A 24,928-nucleotide genomic window follows, 5' to 3' on the forward strand; every position below is an offset into this window, starting at 1 on the left:
CGTACGGTCCCTGGTGGCTATGAGTGACGACCACTGTAGAAAATCATCCTGCAGCCTCTTTGAAAACCCTAGTATTCTTATATATTTTCTGCACTGTAAATACTCTAACCATTCACATACATATTTTATTTTATTTCATATACCCAATACCAGGAAAATAAATGTATTCAAAAATGTCAAATGATATTGTTGTACAAGTTGTATGTTGTACTTACTTGTAACAATCGTAGTCATAGTCACATGCATATACATATATAGCACATATATGGATGTGGCATGAATAAATAAAATGAAATAAAATTGAATTCCTTAAATGCAGAATTTTTTATTATGCATTTGTGTGTATGTAAGAAAAATATGCACATAAATCAAGTCGAAGTGAAAACAAATGTAAAACAATATAAACCAATTTCGTAGTCAATTTTAAATTAACAATGCTCATAGTTGTTCAACAATGCACTTGCAGCAGCAACCTGACAATATTGTCCCTTTAGTTTTATTTCAGTTCTATTCATTTCACATAGAGGGGAAGCCACGTTATTGTTTCTGATTTAAAGACCGTTGTCAAACAAGTGTATGCCAGAGTTTTATTGATTTGAATTTAGTTTGGTGTGCAAACTAAATCTATTGAAATTAATATTTTATATCGAGGGGAGAAAAAATCAAATGTATATTCCCCTATACGTGAAAGCATTGCTAATGAAGGGGAAAATTTGCAGAGTTTTTTTTTCAAAGAAATATAATTTTTAAAAGGTACAGGAGAAATAATGTTTGCAAGTTAATCAAATTTAAGAAAACACAAACAGAAACAAACTAAATTTTAAAGTTTTTATAAATATAAAAGCAAAATGTACTGTGTCAGTGGAAAAGTTCAAGTGTTGGCTGACTTTTTACTGAACAAATGTCGGTAGAATGGAATCAGATGTATCTATATATACATATAAAAGTGAATGTGTGTCTGTATATATGTTTATTATCATTATTATTATTAGTTTGGGCACTATAGACGGCTAAACGGCTGAACTGATTTGCTAGAAATTTGTACAGTTTCTGTATATCTGGAAGGAACTATAGGCTACTTTATGTTTTGAAATTTCAAGTGGGCGTGATACCTCCCATACAAAGTTATTTTATAAATCAAATATCTAGGAAAATATAACAGCTATAGTCCTCAAATTTTACATGAGAAATTCCACCGTTTGTATAAATATTTGAGCCAAAATTGAGAGTAGGGCGTGGCACCTCCCATATGATGATAATTTAAAAAATCTAATGGGCGGACTATAAATAGTGGGCGTGGCACCTCCCATACAAACTAAATACTAAAATTCATATCTATCTGTATAATTTTGATATGTAAAGCATTGAAACTTTGTATGAATTACATATTTGATGATGCTAGAGGGAATGATTTAGAAAAGTTTAGGACCCAAAAGAAGAAAATTTTCGCAAAAAGTTATTGGCATGGCAAACAATATCAGTTGCGGCAAAAGAAGCCAAATATTTGTTACAAAGGGCTCTATAAATGCCGAAATATACATCAAGGAATGTTTACAAAAGATGATGCTTCCATTCATAAGACTTCTTAATGTGTCCACTTATTTTTGGCCTGATTTGGCATCCTGTCACTACGTTAAGCAAGGTCGTGAGTGGTACAAGAACAATAATGTGGTATTTGTACCAAGAGAGGCAAGTCCTCCAAACTGCCTGGAGCTAAGGCCAGTGGAGAGATATTGCGCTCTTGTTAAAAGAGAATTGAAGAGCACAAAAAAGTTGTCCAAAAGTGTGGTAGATTTTAAACGGACGTAGATTTTTACCTGTTCGAACAAAGTGACAGAAAGCTCAATAAAAATATTAATGGAAGGGTTTCCCGAAAAGGTTCATTAGATACATTACTATTTATTAGAACTATTTTTTGTAAATTGTAATAATAATTTCAATCAAAACTGTTGATGTAGTGGTTTCTTTTTTATTAACATTTATGTATGATAAGATTTTTTTGAACTCAGTCATTTGGTTTAATTGAGATCTCTGTTGGGTGAAAGAGTTGTGAATCCTACTCAAATGACCACAGCAATTCACACTGATAGAGGACGGTAATTTACATCAAATAATGTCATTCCCAATCTAATGGCTTAGTTAAGCGGTTCCACAGAACAATACACACTTCAAGTAACAGCTATGTGGAATCACAATTTTACCATTGCATTTTGTGGGATTACATGTATCAATAAAGGACTCAATACATTGCTGTCCAGCAGAAATAGTTTATTGTGAAATTTTTTATCTTCCTGGACAATTCTTTAGCAACCCTAATGAACAGTAATGATCTTGTAGCACAACTGAAAATATATTTTTCAAGTTGTGCTATAGTTTTTATCAACAAAGATCTACAAGAATGTACTCATGTCTGGATAAGGAATGATCTCATTCTCATTGCAAAGTTTGACAAATATTGTATCCTTTAAAAAATTTATGTAAACAATTTCTTAAACATATTGTTACAGAAAATATTCCAATATAAACAAGAATCAGAATCTTGTGTACCAGGGCGTGTCGATGTAAAAAACGCCCAAGTGACAAGGAAAATCGTAGTCTATGGATCAAAAAAAAAAACTTTGCCTGGAACCATACCTCTAAAATGATGTTCCTTATTTTGACCCAAAGATCATATTTTGAAACATATACAGATTGCGAAGCCTTTTGGCTTGTCTGTAAAAACATCTAAAGTCTTTGGCGGGAATTGAACCCACAGCCCTCAATTTTGTTATCATAATGTATCGAGGTTCTAGTGAAATTGTAATTAAAGACAAAGGAATACTGTTTAGTTAAAAAGTCTTTTGTCAATCAAATATTCTTTCTATATCTCTCCTATTACTTCACATACAAATATATGAACTTATTTCCCTTTATTTCCTGAGTTATTAAACATTACAATTACATACAGGCAATTACATTGCATTGTCCTTGTTATTATCCTTTCGACCATATTAAATGTACATCTGTCTTTTTGTTGCTTTGTGGATTATTATTTACCAAAACTTTTAACAATTTTCCTAGGATTTTGAATAAAATAAAGTTTTAATTTCATATTTTTTAATATTGTTTTGTAATGAAAATGTAAACTGTTACAACTTGAATGTTATTTTAATAACTTTATTCCATTTCAGTTGGTTTTTTTTTCTTTTATTTTGATTTTGATTTTATGGCATGACAGTGACATTGTGTTGTGTATTGTTGTCCTCGGTTGCTGTGTGGACCAAACTTTGACAAGCAATGTTAAATTGTTATAATCCGTAGCAGCATCACTCAACAGCAAACAGAAATATTATTGCAAGTATATACTACGTAAAAAAGTAGAAATCTTATTCACAAAAATAAGTATTTATTTGTCTGCAGTGGAAAGTTTTTAGCTTTTTTACTGCGTATACCCTACTCTAGGGCATATAAGATTAAGAAATTTTATTGAAATATAGAAATATTGTTGTACATACATATGGTGTTTATAGTGATTAGGAGTTAGGTTTTATTTAATTGCAATAAACTAAGTTATGAATTGCCACTCAATTAGAATATGTGTTTATTAAAATGTCAGAAGAGATTGAATAGAATCTGTAGTCTAAAAGAACTACAAATGTACCTTTGAATATTTTCCGACTGATACCAGATCACAATCGAATCTAATATTTCGTTAACAAAATCAATATACATATGTCTTGGTTGGAAGGCAACTTAAACCTTAATGCACTACTAATTTTCGAAGTAATTAAATACACCATTTCACCAAGAGCTTTCAACTTCTTCTACCATTTGGAACATCAACAAAATTGTTTCTACTGTTACTATCCTTATTTGAACCTTCGACCAGGGTTGTACACAGCGTTTCAGAATCCAATTAAGGTGTCACCTTTGTTAGTTCTGGTTTCATCTTGGAAACTCCTTCGAATATAATCATAAAAGGGGTGGTCAGACAATTTTGTCGACCCATGTTGCCAACAGTAGAACTCATCGTAATCATAACAACGACAATAATTTACAACAGCTGAAGCAACAATCAATGCCGCTTACATACTCGATTGAATCGTGGAGACCTGAAATAATTTCTCTATTGATCTTCATCTGCATTATGCTCCAAAGTAAAATAACTGAGATAATACGATTTATGAAATAAGATGCTTTTAAGTTTTAAGGTCCACATGGTTAGGTTTTAACTATGAACGTACACCCAGAGCAAAATATGGTTGTATATGTTTACTGTAACCATTTCAACATTTTTACAAGTTTGTTAACAATATTATGGTCACCATAATATGGTATAGTTACTGATTTAAAAATAGCCTAATGCTTTCAAATAACAGTGCCGTAATAGCAAACTGTAATATATTTGTGGGCATTATTAACATTGAATAAAAGCTTTCAGTTGACCATTGATCGTAAGATGGCAACGCTGTTTGCTGCGACCGTATATTCGAATTCGAATATTCAGTTAAAGAACATTGTAGAAACTACACCACAGATGGCGTATGTATTAGAAACCTCTAGACAGTTAAAGATAAATCTAGAGTGCAGATGGCAGTGCTATAAATAGTGGCAGAGGTTGCAGTCGTTAGTGAGTTTATCAGAGACGCTTTTCAAACTACTAAACGTCTTTTATTTGCAATCAAAAGTATCCGGTTTATTTAAAGGAAATAAACCAATGTTTTGAAAAGATTAAAACGTAACAATATGATTGTAGTAAATAAATATATGTTTATGGCAATCATGTTCATGATGAATCATTATATGATAACCATAAGCCGAGACATCCTAATTTGGTTAATCCTTAATCATAAAAATGGTTGTCACAAACATATACTTTTTTTCTTGTAAACACAACATAATTGGAGAATTCATATTCAGGTTCCTAATTTTACGGAAAAATTGTCGGCAAACCTTTAGAAATGTTCAATTCGTAATTTTCAAATCACATAGCATATAGGCAAAACCACTTTTCTTTTTAAATCTATGAAACTGACTTTCATTACTCATTATTCCTTAAGTGTTTATCATTTGAACAAAATAGCAAATGGTATTGTGTTGCAATAAAAATACAAAATTTCAGAATCCATAGTTTATATTTTCATTAGTTATGGTTTCCTAATGTTAAAAAATTTAAAAAAAAATATATTGAAACGATCGTGAAATTTGAAATGCAAAAGGAAAATCGAATGAGCACACTATATTGTATAAAAGTGGGCAGTATTCAATGGGTCGTGGCACTTATTGCAACTTTGTCGAAATAAAATATAAGTGAGCGGTTTATTTCATCACATTTTCATAAGTTTTCATGTTGAGAACCCAAAAGTTGGGTCCTCTTATTTATTTCAACAAAATCGAATTTTTGGTTTGTGAGTAACAGAGGTGGAGAGAGCAGAATCTTCAGAAGCCGTTTCAGTGATATAAAAAAACTAAGGCAGCATTAAGCCACTTTTCGTATTTGGCTTCAAAATCTTTCTTTTACTACACACATTTTACCATTTCAAAATCTTGTTCGTCTGGACCCCACAAAAATTTTAAAGTTATTAAAAATTCCCCAGGTCATTAACGTGCATCAGGTCTCTAGAACAAGAAATGTAGGAACAAAATTAACATATTTCAAGAAATATTAAAATAATAGCTCATTTTTACTTAAAATATATCCATATTTACTTGTATATGAGTTTTTGTCTTCATAGTAAATAGTTAACCTATTTGCAGGTATGACCAAAAAAAAATATTTTTTTTAACAGCAGTTTCAAAACTCTATTTACAAATTCTAAAAACTTTTGTTAAACAAATATCAGAATTTTTTGATATTCACATTGGGATTTATTGACAATATAATAGAGGAAAAAATGTGAAAAAAGGATGACAATAGCTCCAATAGTTTTTCCGTACCTGCGATTTAAATTTTGCGATTTTCGAGAAAAACTAATTTTTGACGATATTTTGACGAATGAGATCAATTTCCTTACTGTTATGCATTTTAAGTACAACCTATTCATAATATTATAGTCCTGGTGATTTTAAATATGGTCTGAAAGTATTACTAAAATCGGAAAAAATTAACCCTTAAATCGTGATGGTCAAAAGTCAATTGTTTCAATATTTGGAATTTGTCATGGAAACATATCGAAATTTTATATATTTTTGGGCCGATATTGATGAAACTTTAGAAAAATATAACACAAAGTCTAATATTTAATAACAACACAAAGATTTAAATTAACATAATAAAACTTGGGCTTAAAAGGACCCTCAATTTTTAAAACCATAACAAACCTTGTCATTTTCAATAGTGCTGAACAAAATTAGTTTTTTAAAGGAAACAAACTTTAAAATATTGTACTGTGTATTAGAAAATAGTATTAATAAGCTATTTTGAAAAAAAGTTCACAATTTTTATAAATTTTGACCACACATTTTTTAAACGGCAAAATATTGTGTTTATACCTGATTTTTGCCTTAACATCCTAATTAATATTTTATTGAGGATTTTTGAAGAATAAAATTGAGTTTAACTCTTTAGATTTATTACATTTAAAAAATAACTTAAATGATTCAGTTTATTTAATTCAGAAAAATTAAAATTAGCACTATTCATATCGACTGGGTTTTTCGTGATTTTAAAAGTTGGGGGTCATTTGAATCCCAAGTACTATTAAACTATATCTGGAGTATAATATTTTGAATAGGTAAGCCATATTTTGGATTATTTGCCAAAATATGGCCAAATATTTAGTTTTTCTCGAAAATTTCAAAATTTAAATCGCAATCAAAGTTACATTGTTTGAATAATGTAATTAATTTGATAAATTAACAAATTTAAACCATTATTATCCAGCAAAAAATTACATGACAAAGAAGTAGATTAAACAGGTGATGATGAAGTGGGTTTCATTTAGGTGAAACATGCAAGATTTTATCATTTCCGTGACATTGGAGATCAAGTGTTTATGGGAATATTTAAATGATTGCATAAAACCAATGCAAATCCGATGTATTGGAAGATAACTTATAGAGAGATTTTTGAAATTTCCCAACCAAAAAATACCCGAGAAAATTTTTCCTATAGGCAATCTAATTCTTATAAATATTTTGTATATGTTTGTAAGTTCAATTTTATTTAATAAAATTTACTAAGTGTGAAAGACTTACGATTAGATAAAAGTAGAAACATAAAAAATTCAACATACCTGAAACGATAAAAAAAAACGAAAAATATTAATAAATATAAGATTTTTTATTAAATTTGTGTAGTAAACAATATTTTATAAACAATAATTAGTTGTGACAATTTATGCATTGAATTATATGTACGATAATTAATAACCAGCAAATAAACTCACTAAAATCCAGTATAGATTTCACAATATTTATTTAAATAATATAAATATAAATAATTAGAAATGTGCAATGAAATGATTAAATAGTTTTGGCTTATAACACCAAAATAAACCAAACAAAAAAAATTTTTAATTATCAATAAAAATCATTAAAAACCACCACGTAACCATAGGAAGTATAATGTAATACAAAAATTAAAAACTGTAAATCTGTATTAAGGTTATACAATTTAGATGTTTGCAAACACATAAAAATTATCTTCATTTTAAAATACCGAAACCCAATGTTTGAAATATATATATTTTTTTACGAACCTGATATCATGCCTAAATAATATACATTTCCCTCGAGAAAAACATAAGATCGAAGTAATCAAATTAAGCTAACTAAAAATGAAATAAACTTAAGTTTTAGTTAGAAACATCAAGACATTTTTATGGGGCCATCCTATTTCATACATTATGGTCATGATAATTAAGTGATGAACTACATAAATTGTGGTATTTTCATTTTCAGTTTACATTTTGGTTTTTTTTTTGGCAATAATAAATTTGAAAATAAATGAAATTTTAATTAACGTTTATTTATAATTGTTTGCCAAAATACTAATAACAATTTATGACTTAATGTAAACCAGTGAAAATATTTCTAAAATTCTAACTAACTAAAATAAAACTACTAAATTTCAGCACTATAGGAACAACTAATACACAACTTTCTCTAACACACCAAAAACCACAGAAGCCAGGACAAAAATATTACTGCAGCCGCAGTAACAAACGAATAAAATTAGGACAAAAAAAAACTACTGTCGACCTCTCCTATAAAAGGACATGTAACTAACTGAACCAGGTATTATGTGAATGAAATATACATCTGCATAAATGAAGTTTTTATTACTAGACAAGAGAAAAAATAGAGAGCGGAACTCCAACTGACCTCATACTTATACAATCAAACAAATAATATTTTTGTATAGGTCTAGCTCGAAACATATGTACCCTATAGTTATCAAAATATATTCCCAATTCGTCACAAATTTTAGAAACAGGCAGACAAAAATACCTCTGTCTGTAACTAAACACATCACTCCTTATTTAAAGACCTTCAGTCTATAACTAAAGACCTCAGTCTTTAACTAAAGACCTCAGTCTTTAACTGAAGAACTCAGTCTTTAACTGAAGACCTCAGTCTTTAACTGAAGACCTCAGTCTTTAACCAAAGACATTCAGTCTTTAACTAAAAACATTCAGTCTTTAACTAAAGAAATCAGTATTTAACTAAAGACCTTCAGTCTTTAAATAAAGGCCTTCAGTCTGTAACTAGTCTTTCAGTCTTTAACCAAAGACCTGCCATCAACTACAGACCTTACTAAAGTCCTTCAGTCTGTAACAAAATACCTTCAGTTTTCAAATCAAAACTACCGATTAAAGTTCTCCGCCTCTAAATCGTTTTTTATATATTTTAAACAATAATATTTTATTACACCTGTATAATCACTTAAACGTCAATTTCACTTTAAACTATCCAATACAATTCGGTTACAACAATTAACAGTAGACAATTAATTAATTTTAATTCAATAACAAACAAACTAACAACACACAAACAAATAAGTTTCACATAAAATCAACATAAATATTTAAATAATTATAAAAAAAAAACACTGAAATACAAATGTTTCAGTTTTTTTCTTGATAAATGATTTATTTAATATCACTCTTTTGCACTTTTTCCATCACTATCAGGTTTGGTTAATAAATATATTCGATTTGTTTGAATAAAAAAAAAAATTATAAAAAATGCTTGTACAGTTTTTAATAACAATAAAAAAATTATATAGTTTGCGTGTGATTGATTTTAATTAAATAAAATGCAAATTATTTAAACTATAAACAAAGTGTAAAATCTAGGGAAAAAATAAAATAAATGTTAATGTTAACGTAATAAAAGAAAAATTTAATCAGAAATTTTAATCGTTGATTTTTTTTTCAAACATATTTATAATTTCTTTATGGTTAATTAATGGCTGAAATGATGTGTTTGCGAGAGAGTACATCATTAAAAGCCAAAATAAAATAAAATCAAACAAAAAAAAAATTATTCACATTTATAGGAATTTAACAGTAAAAATGATGTCGAAGAAAAATGTATTACAATAATTGCATAGCGGTTATAATTAAATGAATAAACCAAAGGATTTCTAGAATTTGAGTTGAAACCTACAGCTTTTTCGTCTATACTGAATGTTATTTATGGAATTTTCTTCTCTGGCATAAATAATGACTTTAATGCGTTATAATTGCGAAAACTTATTACAAAAATTTGGAAAGTTGAATAATTTTCAGTCAAGAACGTGTAACTAATGTGTCAACCATTCCACAGTGGGGCAGAATCGAAATTTTTTGGAAATAAATCTGGCATTTCTAAACGGCTGGTCCGATCGGGATAGTTGGGTGTAGCCAAGGAGTATTCGAGTTTAAGTTATTAAAATGGGCCCTACAAATAATCCAGAGGCGGCGCTATTTGGGCTCAAAGTAGGGTACCTACGACATGTAAAATTTTTAAACACGTGCCATTTTTTGTTTCCCATCCGATTTCAAAGAATTTTATATTTTTGGAAAGCGCACGGCTAGAACATGCTTGCGTGTGCTATTTATCTCTTATAAATTCCTAGTTATAGGCATTTCAAAATCGAAATAATAACTTAAACTCGAATACTCCTTGGCTACGCCCAATTCAAATTTTATCCCGATCGGACCAGCCGTTTAGAAATGCCACATTTATTTCCAAAAAAAATCGATTCTGCCCCACTGTGCATTCGCAGAGTAGTGGTCAAACAATTTGAAACTGGATCGGTTATGGACAATATGACTCCTGTGGGTCAACGTACCGGTCGATCTCTTGAAAACATTGCTATTGTAAACGTGAGTGTCGCCGAAAACACGAAAACATCAATTCGGCATCGTTCTCAGTAACTTCAAATTTCACGAAGCACTACGCAGCGTATTTTTACAAAAGACCTCCTAAAACAAAATTCTTTAACAAAATCTAGCGAACTTCTATAATTTTTATTAATTAATTTGCTTTACTTTAATGAATTTAAATGATAAAAAATCATGATTATTCTACCTTAAACAAAAACTAAACAAAATGTCTCAGCTGTCCTTAGTCCTCTCAATTAATTATAACAATTTTATTAATAACAAATCTAGTGTTTAACAAAAATACATCCAAAGCTAGACCAACATTTCACCATTAAAGAAATGAAATAAAAAACTGAAAAACTTTTTTCTAGTCCTGCCTCATATACACTGACTATTTCATGTTGTGTTTATCTGTCCGGGAGGATATGGGTTTGGTGTGTGTGCGTGTGTGTTGTGGTCAGCAGCAAACTGAAATGAGTATTATTTAATGACATTTAAACAAAAATATTGTAGGTTTGTATGTAGAGTAAACACAAATTTAATAGTCGTAATTTATATAATAAAAGATGAAATAATGGCCATAATTTATTTAATTTTGTTTGTATTTTTTTGTTTGAACATTTTTTTTCCGCTTTTTTGTTGTGCTTGTTGTATTATTTTTTAAATAAAAGTCGGGTTCTATTGTGGAAAAACTCATAATTTCATGCAAGAGCAAATCTCTCTTATATGTTTTGTTGATTTATGTGTCATTGTTGTTATTTATTTATTTTTTTATGATTTTCTCTGTTTTTTTGTTTTTGTTTTTGGAGTAGAGACAAAAAACAAACGTGTTTTTAATTTAATATAGAGTTTTTGTATTAGGTGGCGTTTGTAAGATTTAGGTCTGTGTTAACATCTGAAACAGTGATAGGCAAAAAGAGAAAAATTACACATGATTTGTTTAAAGCTAATAATAATCTCTTAACAATCTTATTTGCTTGTTTGTATGAGTATTTTTGGCATATACAAACAGTAGCTTACGTACATACCCTGGTGACTATGGCTGCCGATCCCTGATTTCTAACCAAATATCGGACTCATTTATTTCCAAGACAAACTTAGCAGAACTAAGTTAATTCTAAATAATTGTTATTTTAAATTCTTGTATAAAAGTGTTAAAAACATAAAGTTTTATAAGTATTAATTGTTTAAACAGCAAAAAAGCGCTGAACTATAAGTTTGAATTAAACATCTCTACATATAGAATAAAGGAATTCTTCCTTTTTATTGTAATTCCCAGTTTGATAACGAATCAATCAAAAGATCAACAGTTTTTAATAATAGTCCTTACAAATTGTCTAATACTCATAGCAGCCCAAAATTTTCTCTACACCCCCAATATTTTTATTTTATTTACCAAATAGCGTTTGTTAACTCTCAAGTGGAATTTAAATTAAATTAATATTTAATTAAATGAAATTAATCATGACTGTGTATCTCTACTAACAACCGACCAACAAGTAACAAATAAACAAATTTTTAATAGAATTTCTACACTTTCAACATTTACACATCACACCATCACCACCAACAAACACTACTGCCACATTTTGCGACTTAACTCTCTCTAACAAATTCACACACATTCACTCACACAGACATACAGTTTTGTCCTTACATACACGCAAACACCAACGAACACAGTTGCAGACATGAATATAGATGGCCTCTTGTAGTTTAATGCATGACTGGTTTATTAATTAATTAGACCCAAATGACTGGCAAATAATATCAAACGAATACATGCAGACTAAAACCTATACTCACTCATTTTCTCTCCAATACAGACACAGATGCTAGTACACAAATACACTTAAAATTATTATAAAAACCCCACCGTCCTGATGTACACAATGGGGCTGAAGGAAAAAAATTAGGAAATATCTAACTGTTGATAGTTTTACAGCTCTCAGTTTAGGGACCTCAGCCTTTAACTAAAGTCCTTCAGTCTTTAACTACAGACATTCAGTATTTAACTAAGGACCCTCAGTATTTAACTAAACACAACAGTCTTTAACTAAAGACCTCAGTCCTTAACCCCAGCCTGCCTTTAACGAAAGACCTCAGTCTTTAACTAAAGACCTCAGTCTTTAACTAAAGACCTCAGTCTTTAACTAAAGACCGTCAGTCTTTAACTAAAGACCGTCAGTCTTTAACTAAAGACCGTCAGTCTTTAATTAAATACTGTCAGTCTTTAACTAAAGACCATCAGTATTTAACTAGAAACCGTCAGTCTTTAACTAAAGACCGTCAGTCTTTAACTAAAGACCGTCAGTCTTTAACTAAAGACCTCAGTCTTTAACTAAAGACATTCAGTCGTTAACTAAAGACATTCAGTCTTTAACTAAAGACATTCAGTCTTTAACTAAAGACATTCAGTCTTTAACTAAAGACATTCAGTATTTAACTAAAGACCTCAGTCTTTAACTAAAGACCTCAATCTTTAACGAAAGACCTCAGTCTTTAACTAAAGACCTCAGTCTATAACTAAAGACCGTCAGTCTTTAACTAAAGACCTTCAGTCTTTAACTAAAGACCGTCAGTCTTTAACCAAAGACCGTCAGTCTTTAACTAAAGACATTTAGTCTATAACTAAAGACATTCAGTCTATAACTAAAGACATTCAGTCTTTAACTAAAGACATTCAGTCTTTAACTAAAGACATTCAGTCTTTAACTAAAGACCGTCAGTCTTTAACCAAAGACCGTCAGTCTTTAACCAAAGACCGTCAGTCTTTAACTAAAGACATTCAGTCTTTAACTAAAGACATTCAGTCTTTAACTAAAGACATTCAGTCTTTAACTAAAGACATTCAGTCTTTAACTAAAGACATTCAGTCTTTAACTAAAGACCGTCAGTCTTTAACTAAAGACCTCAGTCTTTAACTAAAGACCTCAGTCTTTAACTAAAGACATTCAGTCTTTAACTAAAGACCTCAGTCTTTAACTAAAGACCTCAGTCTTTAACAAAAGACCTCAGTCTTTAACTAAAGACCTCAGTCTTTAACAAAAGCCAACAGTTTTTATCTAAAGACATTCAGTCTTTAACTAAAGACATTCAGTCTTTAACTAAAGACATTCAGTCTTTAACTAAAGACATTCAGTCTTTAACTAAAGACATTCAGTCTTTAACTAAAGACATTCAGTCTTTAACTAAAGACATTCAGTCTTTAACTAAAGACATTCAGTCTTTAACTAAAGACGTTCAGTCTTTAACTAAAGACCTCAGTCTTTAACTAAAGACCTCAGTCTTTAACTAAAGACCTCAGTCTTTAACTAACGACCTCAGTCTTTAACTAAAGACCTCAGTCTTTAACTAAAGGCCTCAGTCTTTAACTAAAGACCTCAGTCTTTAACTAAAGACCTCAGTCTTTAACTAAAGACCTCAGTCTTTAACTAAAGACCTCAGTCTTTAACTAAAGACCTCAGTCTTTAACTGAAGACCTCAGTCTTTAACTAAAGACCTCAGTCTTTAACTAAAGACCGTCAGTCTTTAACCAAAGACCGTCAGTCTTTAACTAAAGACATTTAGTCTATAACTAAAGACATTCAGTCTTTAACTAAAGACATTCAGTCTTTAACTAAAGACCGTCAGTCTTTAACTAAAGACCGTCAGTCTTTAACTAAAGACCTCAGTCTTTAACTAAAGACCTCAGTCTTTAACTAAAGACATTCAGTCTTTAACTAAAGACCTCAGTCTTTAACTAAAGACCTCAGTCTTTAACTAAAGACCTCAGTCTTTAACTAAAGACCTCAGTCTTTAACAAAAGACCTCAGTCTTTAACTAAAGACCTCAGTCTTTAACTAAAGACCTCAGTCTTTAACTAAAGACCTCAGTCTTTAACTAAAGACCTCAGTCTTTAACTAAAGACCTCAGTCTTTAACTAAAGACCTCAGTCTTTAACTAAAGACCTCAGTCTTTAACTAAAGACCTCAGTCTTTAACTAAAGACCTCAGTCTTTAACTAAAGACCTCAGTCTTTAACTAAAGACCTCAGTCTTTAACTAAAGACCTCAGTCTTTAACTAAAGACCTCAGTCTTTAACTAAAGACCTCAGTCTTTAACTAAAGACCTTCAGTCTTTAACTAAAGACCTCAGTCTTTAACTAAAGACCTCAGTCTTTAACTAAAGACCTCAGTCTTTAACTAAAGACCTCAATCTTTAACTAAAGACCTCAGTCTTTAACCAAAGACCTCAGTCTTTAACTAAAGACCTCAGTCTTTAACTAAAGACCTCAGTCTTTAACTAAAGACCTCAGTCTTTAACTAAAGACCTCAGTCTTTAACTAACGACCTCAGTCTTTAACTAAAGACCTCAGTCTTTAACTAAAGGCCTCAGTCTTTAACTAAAGACCTCAGTCTTTAACTAAAGACCTCAGTCTTTAACTAAAGACCTCAGTCTTTAACTAAAGACCTCAGTCTTTAACTGAAGACCTCAGTCTTTAACTAAAGACCTCAGTCTTTAACTAAAGACCGTCAGTCTTTAACCAAAGACCGTCAGTCTTTAACTAAAGACATTTAGTCTATAACTAAAGACATTCAGTCTTTAACTAAAGACATTCAGTCTTTAACTAAAGACCGTCAGTCTTTAACTAAAGACCGTCAGTCTTTAACTAAAGACCTCAGTCTTTAACTAAAGACCTCAGTCTTTAACTAAAGACATTCAGTCTTTAACTAAAGACCTCAGTCTTTAACTAAAGACCTCAGTCTTTAACAAAAGACCTCAGGCTTTAACTAAAGACCTCAGTCTTTAACTAAAGACCTCAGTCTTTAACTAAAGACCTCAGTCTTTAACTAAAGACCTCAGTCTTTAACTAAAGACCTCAGTCTTTAACTAAAGACCTCAGTCTTTAACTAAAGACCTCAGTCTTTAACCAAAGACCTCAGTCTTTAACTAAAGACCTCAGTCTTTAACTAAAGACCTCAGTCTTTAACTAAAGACCTCAGTCTTTAACTAAAGACCTCAGTCTTTAACTAACGACCTCAGTCTTTAACTAAAGACCTCAGTCTTTAACTAAAGGCCTCAGTCTTTAACTAAAGACCTCAGTCTTTAACTAAAGGCCTCAGTCTTTAACTAAAGACCTCAGTCTTTAACTAAAGACCTCAGTCTTTAACTGAAGACCTCAGTCTTTAACTAAAGACCTCAGTCTTTAACTAAAGACCGTCAGTCTTTAACCAAAGACCTTCAGTCTTTAACTAAAGACATTTAGTCTATAACTAAAGACATTCAGTCTTTAACTAAAGACATTCAGTCTTTAACTAAAGACCGTCAGTCTTTAACTAAAGACCGTCAGTCTTTAACTAAAGACCTCAGTCTTTAACTAAAGACCTCAGTCTTTAACTAAAGACATTCAGTCTTTAACTAAAGACCTCAGTCTTTAACTAAAGACCTCAGTCTTTAACAAAAGACCTCAGTCTTTAACTAAAGACCTCAGTCTTTAACAAAAGCCAACAGTTTTTATCTAAAGACATTCAGTCTTTAACTAAAGACATTCAGTCTTTAACTAAAGACATTCAGTCTTTAACTAAAGACCTTCAGTCTTTAACTAAAGACCGTCAGTCTTTAACCAAAGACCGTCAGTCTTTAACTAAAGACATTTAGTCTATAACTAAAGACATTCAGTCTTTAACTAAAGACATTCAGTCTTTAACTAAAGACATTCAGTCTTTAACTAAAGACATTCAGTCTTTAACTAAAGACCGTCAGTCTTTAACTAAAGACCTCAGTCTTTAACTAAAGACCTCAGTCTTTAACTAAAGACATTCAGTCTTTAACTAAAGACCTCAGTCTTTAACTAAAGACCTCAGTCTTTAACAAAAGACCTCAGTCTTTAACTAAAGACCTCAGTCTTTAACAAAAGCCAACAGTTTTTATCTAAAGACATTCAGTCTTTAACTAAAGACATTCAGTCTTTAACTAAAGACATTCAGTCTTTAACTAAAGACATTCAGTCTTTAACTAAAGACATTCAGTCTTTAACTAAAGACATTCAGTCTTTAACTAAAGACATTCAGTCTTTAACTAAAGACATTCAGTCTTTAACTAAAGACATTCAGTCTTTAACTAAAGACATTCAGTCTTTAACTAAAGACATTCAGTCTTTAACTAAAGACATTCAGTCTTTAACTAAAGACCTCAGTCTTTAACTAAAGACCTCAGTCTTTAACTAAAGACCTCAGTCTTTAACTAAAGACCTAAGTCTTTAACTAAAGACCTCAGTCTTTAACTAAAGGCCTCAGTCTTTAACTAAAGACCTCAGTCTTTAACTAAAGACCTCAGTCTTTAACTAAAGACCTCAGTCAGACTGAAGGTCTTTAGTTAAAGACAATAAAATGATTTATTTATTGAATTTTGTAAAAACTACTGTAAATTCCCATTGTGCAACATTTAAACGGGTACAACTGTAAGCAAAATAGTAATGTAATGTGGGGAGTGAGCCAGTGAGCTCTATCGAGGGAGTAGGAAAGATGTCATTCTCAATGTAACAATGAAATTGCCTAAATATTTGTTGATACCAGCAAGAGATATAATTCTAATTTCAACTAATATTACAATGCAGTACGTGTACAAGAATCGAGAACACATATACATTCATATGAGGTTTCCTATAATGGATTTGTATATGTCTGTATGGCTTCGGTTTTAAAGTCAATGTATCCTCAGTCTGATTCTTTGTCTGTCTCCCTGCCTATCATTGTTTTGTGTCCACTGGCTGTCTGCATTGTATTTGAATCTTAAGACGTAACCAACATTTTGAAAAACCAAAAATCATCACCAACATATTGTTCACATTTCAAAGTTCAAATTACACTTCAAACCTTATACAAATATATGGGATTAGAGACAAAGTACGTGAGTGGGTGTGCTGAAGGGGCGAAACAAAAGACATTAATTGTCTTAGTAAGTTACATTTGACTAAATTTATGCGCAAGTTGTATATAAATATACATTGATATAATTCTTTAATTTCTTAGTAGAACGTATGTTACACAAGTGAAATTTGTGAGAAGGCTTTTTGCCACAATAAGTTTCTAAAGATTGTAGTTAATTTGATTGACATATAATTTATGTGTTAGGAAAGCAGTAAGCGAAGCGAATTTAAAGGTTTACTAAGATTTGTAAAATGAGACTTTAAACAAAATATTTCCATTTTAGAATGTGGGACTCAGTGAGATTTATCGTCAAAACATAAACTTGAAAATAAATGGCGTCGCGATCTCAGTCTATAGTGACTGAAATGGACACTGGGTCGGGAATTTTCTCTAATGAACTCGTCATTTTGTTTTTTATCAAACTGGTGGGTACATGAATTGTTTCCAAAGCTGAAATGTATGCCATCGATACTGTCGCAAGAAGAATATGTGAATAGTATATGATTGATATGTTCAACGTGGATAATTTTGTAGTAATGAAGGCTTCCAACTTCAACATTATGTCGAAATGTCTTCACGGTTTCATCTGTTCACTGGTCTAACATAGTCATCATATTATGCCAGGTCATATGGTCTGGGAAAATGAAATTGTTGATGACTGCTCGACAAACAGGTCGTTCTTGGGCTTAACCGTGGAATTAACCGAATATGATTGATGAATGGGTGTTTAAAGGTGGTATACGATCACTCAACCCTTTAAGAATAACCCCAACATAAACCCTATATGAGTTAGAATATCTTAGTAGAAACTTTATTAGACTTTTTACATCTATAATTACTAGAAGTTACAAAGTCCTCCGTATTGGAGAGTGAGGTTTTTAGTTTTCTTCTCTAGTTCAAATGAAGAGTCCGAAGGGTCCGAGTTTACTCGATATTTGCGTTGCCTAAACTACGAAGTCCATCGTCAAAACTAAAACTCGAATTTACCTCTGCTACTTTTTCCCACCTTTCTGGCAACATATATATTCCGAGCCAAAAGAACTGCCTTCTTTTGAGGCCAAGAACGAATCAAACCAATATCGGATACTTTGTTCCAAAGTGAAGTGTATCCCAGAGAGCGTTCTGGAACGATCGAAACAAATAGTAGTCGGGCGTGGCACGGTCTCGACTATAAAGCGGGTGAAGCAAAACATCCCAACCACTTTATTCTAAATACTTTTCTACAGGTATTTCAATATGTGGCCGAGCGTTGTCATGATGGAATATTACAGATCCATGTTCTGGGCGTTTTTCGGCCAATGCTCGTTTCAAACGAACCAGTTGGAACAGATTGTCTGTGATAGTCTGGTCAGATTTCAGCAGCTCATAATAGATAGAATCCTTTTGCTTCCACGAAATACAGAGAATTGCCTTAACACCATTGATATTTGGCTTTAATGTCGATTCGGCTGTTTGGCGGGCGGGCTTCATATACGATCTCTTTCAATTTGGGCTATCGTAATGGATCCATTTTTCATTGTTGCAAAACTGATTTGGTTTTGTTGCGGTCAAGCATCGGACATTCAAAATCATGTTTTAATGTTTCAATTCATATGGAACCAAAGTTATAAACCACACAAACCTTCTCTCATACGTTGAAACCAATGGAACACATTCACCATAAGCTATGAAGAGAAATCGGTGTGCTTTAGCTGCACTCTTTTTATACCCTTCACCTTCGTGAGAAGGGTATATATAAGTTTGTCATTCCGTTTGTAATTTCCGCAATATAATTTTCCGACCCTATAAAGTATATACATACATATATTCTGAATCCTTATACATTAAGGAGTCGATTAAGCCATGCCCGTCTGTCTGTCTGTCTGTCCGTCGGTCTGTTGAAATCAATTTTCTGAAGACCCCAGATATCTTCCGTATCCAAATCTTAAATAATTCTGTCAGACATGCTTTCGAGAAATTTCCTATCAGTAAAATCGGTCCGTAAATGGCTGAGATATAAGGAAAAAAAACCAGGACAACCTCGATTTTTGACCTATTTTTGACCTTAATATAGACAATATGGATATCTAATGAGAGATATTTCATGACCATAGTAAGTTGGACCTACAGTGGGTCAAAATCGGAAAAAATCATTTTTAACCCGAATTTTTTTTTAATTTAAAAAAAAAAATTTCAAAACGAAAAAAAATTTTTCAAAAAATTTAAAAAAAACTTTGGAAAAAAAAATTTTTGGTTACCTAAAAATATTTAAAATTTGTATTTTGAATTATAATTTGGTGAAGACTAAGATTTGGCACAGCCGAATATGACGATTCGTTGGTAAAAATTCAACATTTTCGAAGCGAAAAAAAAACTTTGTTGTTTAAACTATAATGTTCAACAACTACGTTAGAATAAATACCAGATATGTACCTTTTAAAATAACTTATAATTTATTAAACACAAAAACCGCGTTCAAAACATGCGCCATTTATTGTAAATACCGCATTTTTAAGTCATATACCCAATATTTTCTACGGACCACTAAACATATTTAGTTCCCAATAACATTAAAATGCATGATATTTTCTAGTGACAAAAAAAAATATTAAACTAACCAAATCGGGAGAACTAGATAAATGATTTTCTACAAATCAATCGGCTCCCGTTTATAAATATTTAAATAATAAATTCAATATACATACATATTTTCAACATACTTTAACATATTTAAGAATTCCAAAAAAATTATAATTTTTTAAATTGCACACTGAGCAACATTTAACTATGTATATTTCTATCCCCCAATAATTGATATACATAAATATTTCAAATGCAAAAAATAAAATAAAAAAAAGGATAAATTGTCAATACTTCAACACTCATTTGCATTTCAGTATTTGTATGAGTGAGCCAGAGTGTCATTAATTTAATTATGACCCTTTTACTCTTTCGCTTATTCACTCTTTCTTTTTCTCTCACTCACTCACCCACATGAATTATTTCATTGTCATTTGATGTCCCCTTTTGATTATCAAAATTAATTACAAATTACTGTTGTCATTACTATTATTATTTTTATCATTATTATTTTTATAGTTATTATTACGAACTGTTTGTTTGTTTGTTTGCTGCTGCTGCTGCGGTAAGTAGTGACTACTAAGTAGTAGCACGAGTAGTAGTAGTAGTCGTCCGTACGAAAATTAGTAGTTGTAGCATTAAGTAGTTGTCAGTAATTGTAACTGTGTGGTAGTTATTAAGTCTTGTCATTAAATACGTTAAATTGTTAGTGTAGTTAGTTTTGTAATTATGTGCAAAATGTTAAGATGACCTCGAACGAAGAAGATCTGATTATACGAAATAAACATAAAATTTTCATTTTCATTTTCCATGGCAATAAACACAATTGTAATTGTGGTGGTGTAGTTTTGTAGTTGATACTTAGTATTTAGTAGTCGGTGGTCGGTAATTTTGTTATTCTAGTATTGTATATTACTACTATAGTAATAGTAATTACACCATTTTCGTTGTGTATACGTATTAGTGTAATTAATTTGATGTATAAAATATTACGCACTTGGCTGTAAAGGGTCTTCCAATAGCCGCTATCAAAAGTCAAATTTCGGAACTTTGGTTGATAGCGGTTATATTGCTAAGGCTACATCTGTCGAATTGGCAGTCATTTATTTAGTTTGTTTTGCCAAATTACCATAGACGGATATAGCGTTCAACAACAATCATTTGTGTTCGCTGAACGAGTCCTGGAGCAGTTGGAAATTGACCCTAATGTACTGTAACGTGTAGTTACAAAAATCAATACATCATACTAACATAATTAGTTCTAATACAATATATATAATTCCCAATTCTTAAGGTAGACATGTTATATATCAATGGATAGAGGATTTTGTCTACTTTTCATAAATGTATATAACTTTTGACAATTAAAAAATTCATGGAATACTTTTTTGAAAAAAATGACAAAAAATGCTTTTTATTGAATTTTGCATAGATACAAATTTTTCAAATTGAAATAAAATTGTTATTTATGAATATTCTTAAATGAAATTTCACAGTTATGTAGATATTTCTATTTAAAATGGAAAAATAAAAACAAATTTTGAAATTTGTTATCAAGTATCCCGCAATTCCCAAAAAAATCTTGAAAAATCCCAAAAATGAGATTTTTTCGTTTTTTGGCTATAATATCCATAATAGGGGCGGGGTTATCGGTACTCTTTACAAGATAATTAAGAACTTATTCGGCCATCTAAAATAGGTTACTATATTTTGATATCGAGTATGCGATCTGAGAATTTTTGCCCTAAAGTAGAATTTTACATAAAAAATAGGCATTTTTTGAATGGACCTGATCCCGTCGGTATCAAAAATTATAAATGTTCTTTTCATTTAAAATATTTGGCGTAAAGTTATCTTTTCAAAAAGTACAAATTCATTATACATCCTCTTACAAAATTTTTAGATAACTTAAAAAGAATAAAAGTACTTTTTTCCCAAAAAAAATTGGAAAAAATCGCCTTTTTTAATTTTTTTATATTCAAATGCATGTAACTTTGGACTCAGTCATGATTTTTAAATTTGATTTTCTTTATTTGATATATAGATCTATTGTTAATCCTATAAAAGAAAAATGGATAAAATCGGAGAATATTTGGAACCGCGGTCACCAAAAAACTGGTGTAGGGTGGGTAAAAATGATGAAAATTAAATTTTCAAATGCGAATATATCCTAAGCTACGAAGAAATAGGATCATTTTAAAAATTGAACATACCCGAGGTGTCCTACTTTGAGAACTAAAAACTCGACTACACTTCCTCTTTTCGCATGTGAAATTTCATTCAAAACGGCGTTTAGAAGTTACAGATTTATTTCCCTCTTTTTTATTCTCATACCACTGTGCGTAGTTAAAATCCATAGTTAGCCGACCGAGAGACGAAGCATTTATGTCGTCGGATTGCACTCATTAGCTAGTCATAGCCAATAAGCTGTAGTTAGCCGAGTGCTGCTGAATTTATCTCCTCGGATTGCATCTATAAACTGCATTTTCGCACAATTAGTCATTAGCCGACCGAGAGCCGAAGCATTTATCTCCGACTAGATAAATGTACACATAGTATAGTCAACAAGTTGTAGTTAGCCGACGTGAGCTGAAGAATTTATCTCGAGGCGTTTATCTCGTCGAATTCTCTATTAGAAGCTTCGCCCATGAACAGAGATATTCCAAAGATTCAAGGCAGCTCCGTGGTAAAGATATCAAAGGCAGCAGACCTTTGAAGAACCTGGACAGACTAAGCATACCCCGGCTGGTTGCCTATTTCTGGATGAATGGCTATGTCAACAAACAAAATTGACGCATTTTGGTTTGTCGGCATCATCGGTCCATATGTCTATCAGAAAGACGTTGGCCAGCTGTCTTTTTTCGTGAATTCGCTGATATGGATACCAACGATTGGCCTACAAAGCTTATGGTGAATGTGTTCCATTGGTTTCAACTGGCGTTAGATGAGAGATGAGACGAAAGATCGCACAGGCCAGCCAAAAAAGTTTGAAGACCAAGAATTGGAGGCATTGCTCCATTAAAATTGTTGTCAAACTGCAAAGTCATTGGGAGCTACTTAGTCACTAATTTCAAAACGTTTGCCAGTAGCAGGATTCATCCAAAAGCAGAGAAATTGGGTACCACACCTATTGAAGCCGAGAGACCTTGAAAGACGATTTTGCATGTCCGAAATGCTGCTTGAACGCTATAAAAGAAACTAATTTTTGCCCCGAAACATTACTTATGATACAAATTGGATCCATTACAATAACCCGAAGGGTAGGATATCATATTTGAAGCCCGGCCAACAAGTCGAATCTACATCAAAGCCAAATATCCATGACGCTAAGGTAATGCTCTGTATTTGGTGGGACCAAAAGGGTCCTAGCTATTATGGGCTGCTGAAATCTTGGTAGACCATCACAGGGAACCTGTATCGAACGCATCTGACTCGATTGAAGTGAGGATTGACCGAAAAACGCTCACAATATTCGGCCAGACATGAAACCGTAATATTCCATCATGACAACGATCGACCACATGTTAAAATTCCTATTCAAAAGTATTAAGAATGAAGTGGTTGTTAAGTTTTGTCTCACTTTTTTTTTTGTCCAGACCATGCCCCGTCCGAGTGGGCTGAAAGCTCTCTCTGGCATACGCTTCACTTCAGATCCGAAATTGACTTGATTCGTTCTTGTCCTCAAATGAAAAGTAGTTCTTTTGTCTCGGAATTATCAGAGAGGGTAAAGGTCAATACTTTGGACAAATTTATTTTGTAAAAATGTTTCAAAAAGTTCACAAGAATTCGAGAAAATTCCGCATTTTTAAGTCATACAAATTTAAAATAAAAAAAATACTTTTTTTCCATGTTAACCCTATTTTGGAAAAGTTTTTAAACAGAGAAAGAATATCTGGTAATTAAAGAGTTTAACGAAAACGTTTTGTAATAAAAGAAACAATTCCAGGAGAAGTTACGGTCTATTTCAACATACAACAGCAGCTTAGTTCGAATACATTTCTTAGTTATTCTCAAAAATATTAAAAGTAAACTAACGAAATCCTAGCAAATATTGTTTTAATGCCATTCTTTGGAAAAATAGAAAACAAATTGTATTAAATTTATTTCCAAAAATTCAAACATTTTTAATTTTGCTATTTTTACTAGGAAATTTGTTTGTTTCAAGTAAAAAGTAGTAAAAGAGAAAATTAGTTTCCCCTGAAACGCTTGCTGGATTTTATTTATTTTTTGTGTACGCAAATGGAGATTTGAAAAAGTGATTTTCAGAAGTGGGCCTTATATGGGAGCTGTGACTAATTACACTTTGCAACAAATAAAGACTTTTGGAAAAACACACGGACTAAACAGTATAGATTCGATTGTATTACCAACGCACAGTGGTATGAGAATTCTAAACCCTTACCCTTTGAATGAAATTTCACATACGCAAAGAGGAAGTGTAGTCGAGTTTAAGTTTTGAATTTGGACCTCATGAGCCCACCAGGAGCGGGACCAGGGGTTCCCAAAGTAGGACACCTCGGGTATGTTCAATTTTTAAAATGATCCTATTTCTTCGTATGTGTTCCGATTTTACACATTATAGAATCTCCTCGTCGAGTACTACATAAAACCTCGTCGTAGCTATCAGTTATCTTTTATAGCTTAGGAGATATTCGCATTTGAAAATTTAATTTTCAACATTTTTACCCACCACACTCCAGATTTTTGGTGACCGCGGTTCCAAATATTCCCCGATTTTATCCATTTTTCTTTTATAGGATTAACAATAGATGTATATATCAAATAAAAAAAGAAGTGTTTAAAAATCATGACTGAGTCAAAAGTTACATGCACTTGAATTTAAAAAAATTAAAAAAGGCGATTTTTCGCAATTTTTTGGAGAAAAAAGTACTTTTATTCATTTTAAGTTATCTAAAAATTTTCTAAGAGGATGTATAATGAATTTGTACTTTTTGAAAAGCTAACTTTACGCCAAATATTTTAAATGAAAAAAACATTTCTAATTTTTGATACCGACGGGATCAGGTCCATTCAAAAAATGCCTATTTTTTATGTAAAATTCAACTTTAGGGCAAAAATTCTCAAATCGCATACTCGATATCAAAATATAGTAACCTATTTTAGATGGTCCAATATGTTCTTAATCATTTTGTAATGGGTTCCGATA

General features: G+C 31.4%; 1 protein-coding gene across 1 annotated transcript in view; it reads right to left on the bottom strand.

Moving 5' to 3' along the window:
- The window catches only part of LOC135950432 (uncharacterized), a 375,778-nt gene that overhangs the window by 178,043 nt on the left and 172,807 nt on the right, over positions 1-24,928 (bottom strand). The window lies entirely within an intron of this gene.

This window comes from Calliphora vicina, chromosome 2, assembly GCF_958450345.1.
Source record: "Calliphora vicina chromosome 2, idCalVici1.1, whole genome shotgun sequence".
NCBI lineage: Eukaryota > Metazoa > Arthropoda > Insecta > Diptera > Calliphoridae > Calliphora > Calliphora vicina.